The sequence below is a fragment of the Heterocephalus glaber genome, unplaced genomic scaffold (assembly GCF_053883595.1).
Source record: "Heterocephalus glaber isolate CG9 unplaced genomic scaffold, H.glaber_assembly_v1.0 deba00000896, whole genome shotgun sequence".
Classification (NCBI taxonomy): domain Eukaryota; kingdom Metazoa; phylum Chordata; class Mammalia; order Rodentia; family Bathyergidae; genus Heterocephalus; species Heterocephalus glaber.
In genome coordinates this window covers 1094309-1097922 of record NW_028258170.1, presented here as the reverse complement: position 1 = coordinate 1097922, position 3614 = coordinate 1094309, and the positions used below count along the sequence as shown (strand labels likewise).

The 3614-nt window shown below is 36.2% G+C and overlaps 1 pseudogene; it reads left to right on the top strand.

Annotated features, from left to right (window-relative positions):
- Nucleotides 1–202: 202 nt before the first annotated feature.
- LOC101703627 (olfactory receptor 10AG1-like) lies at nucleotides 203–2116 on the top strand (annotated as a pseudogene).
- Nucleotides 2117–3614: the final 1498 nt, after the last annotated feature.

The following is a 3614-nucleotide window of genomic DNA, read 5'->3' as shown; positions in this document are numbered from 1 at the left end:
TGTGATATAATGTCCAAGCAGAAAAGAAATGTGTATTCTCTCAAAGCAGCTGTGAGGGCCAATTTGTGATTTAAACTTGTAGATTAGTAACAATCAGACATATTTATCATTATGGAAGACACGGCAATAGGACAGGAATGCCTGGACCAGTGACTGACACATGCAGTGGAAGACACAAGACAAGCCCATAATATGGGGCAGGATGCCAAACCTCATTACACCAGCCACAAATGAGGGAAAACTAAGTCTTTTACTTAATACCATGATGTAAGAGATTGAAATTTTATATGTAATTGAAAATAAAAAGCGCCCTCTCAAAAAAAATAAGTACGACATTTGAAACTTAATGGGTAAATAACATTTAGAAAGAGAAAGAAGCCAAGTATGGAAGTTACTCACAGTCTAGAGATTAAGAAAAGGGGAGAGAAGAAGCTGGCACATTTATGATTTCCCTGGAGGTCAAAGCTTATATCTTTTCTGGCTTTGCAAGTCTGAATACAATGCATAACTATGAATTTTTTGATATGAATAGAATGTAAATCTAACATGAGTTCACTGTCAAACTATTTAGTCATCAAAGTGATTTTCTTTTTACTCAGATAATTTTAATAGTGATTGTCTCACATCAAATCTCCCTGAATCACAGAAAATAAGGTTCAGTAACAAAGTAACAAAATTTATGAAGATTGAAACTCGTGTCCTAATCCAGTTTTCAAGGAGGAAAATGATGAAGTCAAGAAATACAAATTTGCAGAGGGAAAGCAAATTGAAAATCACTGAAACGTATCGCACTACAGGACAGAATTTGTTCTCTTGGGCTTTTCTAATATTCCCAACTTGTACTGGTTGCTTTTTGGAATATTTTTAGTTATCTATTTGATTATCCTGCTGGGGAATTGAGTTATCATCCTAATAACAAGACTAGAGCCCACGCTTCACACTCCCATGTACTTTTTTTTTTTTTGGTACCGGGGATTGAACTCTGGTCCTTGTACTTTTTATCAGTAATTTTTCTTTACTAGAACTCTCCTATGTGTCTGTCACTCTTCCGAGAATGCTTGTGGATCTTTGGACCCAGAAAGGAACTATTTCTTTTTTCACCTGTTCCACACAGATGGTCTTCTTCCTTGTGCTGGGGGCTGTGAGTGCTTCCTCCTCTTGGTAATGGCCTATGATTGCTACGTGGCCATTAGTAACCCTCTGCAGTATCCGCTGATCATGAACCACAAGGTCTGTATCCAGCTGGTCACTGGCTCCTGTATCTTCAGCTTCCCAGTCCAGATGGAGCAGACAGTGCAGATTTTCATTCTGCCCTTCTATGCATCTAACATCATCATCCACTTCTTCTGTGACATCCCTCTGGTGCTCAAGTTGGCCTGCAGGAAGATCTTCATGAATGAGTTGATAATCTACACACTGGCTTTCTTGATTGTCATTGTGTCCTTTATGTTGATCCTTGTGTCCTACAGCAGAATAATCTCAACCATCCTGAGGTTGCCCTCAAACACAGGATGGGCCAGAGACTTCTCCACCTGCTCCTCCCACCTCATAGTTGTGATTTTATTCTGTGGATCTGCCAGTATCACTTATTTATATTCTATGCCCAGTCAGTATGAAAGTGGAGACAAGCTGCTGGCTCTTTTCTACACTATTTTGACTGACCCCCATGTTAAATGCCATGATATACAGCCTTTGGAACAAAGATGTCATCAGGGCACTGCAAAAATTCCTACCCAAACTGTTCAAAGCTTGAGACAACAAGTATGACATTATTGTTTTATGTTTAATTTGTATGCATAAATAATTACAAACTAATTCGATCTTATACTCATGCATAAATAAGCTAATGATCCAATTTAAACTTAAAGGATTTCATGTCCTGCCATTTATGAACATTGTGTTGATTAATTAACAAAGGTCTACTCAAAGTTAATCTTTCTCTTCACTGTAACTGGTAGAGGTTTGTAACTAAACAGAAGATGTGATACATAGTATGTTCTAAGTCGATGCCTGTTTCAAATTCTATTTATATTAACATTCACTATTGAAGAGACATCACACATTAGATTTTGCTGTTATTATTAAATAATTACTTTCTATAGATAAAAGTATGAATGCAGAGAAAAACTTTTGTTACAATAAATAATACATATAATTAGTATATAATACTATAAGTGTATTGCAAAACATTGTGTATTGCAGTTCTGTTTTTATAAACAAAAATTGAAAAGTGGATGCAAACATTGAGAAATATTTTAATAAATATAGTATTTAAATTATGTTATGCATGCATAATAATGACCCCAATAAACCATTCCTTTTTGTACTCATGCCTTTTGTTTTCCCTTTCAGCTTTGACTCTGAGTTAGATAAATTATTAGCTTTGGCCAATGGGGCAATAGCAAACATGAATAGTGATTGGACATTAGAACTTATCTTCTCTAGCAATGGAAACCTTCCTTTACTATATCCAAAAGTCCATATTACCCTCCCAGAGAGTGAGAAATTATACAGGAAGAGGCCACAGGTCATATTTAAACCATACACTGATGGGTTTGAAACACACTTATGATATGCTATTTTAAAAGTTTTAAAACTATTTTTATCATTGTGTAGTAATTCTTTAAACTATATATTATTCTTATCTTTTAAACTTGGTTATCAGGTATGGTGTCTCACACATGTAATCCCAAACTCTCAAGGCTGAGGCAGGAGGATCACCTTGTGTTTGAGGCCAACCTAAGCTACACAGTGAGTTCAAGGCCAGCCTGAACTACATAATGAAACCCTGTCTCAAGAAACAAATGCACAAAGAAAACTAAAAACAAAAACCAAACCAAAAAACCAAAACAATAACAATAAAAACAAAACAAAACAAAAAAACCTTTATCAATCTTTTCATATAATGCAGTGTTTAATTTAGTTGGTTATTTTGGGGGATAATTACAATGGGAATGTTGCTGACTCCTTGTCTATCTGAACTTTTCTTTCATAAAATGAAACATTTTCTTTGAAAAAAATGATTATGATTATGCTATTTATAAAACATCAAAAACGATGGCAAGGGGTATTAAGAAAAAAGGATTCTGTGCATGTTTATGGGAACGTGAATTGGTTCAGACCTTGTGGAAAACAGTAGGAGTTTTCCTCAGACAAAGAAATTTGGAGATACCATATAATCCAGCAGGCCCCCTGATGAGTATATATTAAGAGGAAATAAAACCAGGATCTCAGAGCTTCTCCCCTACTCATGTTTATCGGCCCATGTTACACTGCAGTCCATCCTATGGTGTGGATCCTAAACAGCCCCCACAAGACACTGCTTTAAAGGCTTAGTGTCCAGCTCAGCCCTAGAAGGAGGCTATGGAAACAAGGTAGGGCTTCAAGGGAAGTCTCTTATCATTGGAAGACTCTGGATTCTGGAAAAGAAAATCAGGCTGATTTGCAAAAGATATTTGCTGAGGCAGGGGGATAACTGTGAATTTGAAGTCAGCCTAGGCTACTTAGTGAGTTTAGGGGCACTGTGAACAACAAAGTGAGACCCTTTCTCTCTCAAAAACAGATATTTATGTATTTTTCATATCTTCACTGTGTTTGTCGTCTTTCCTGAGATA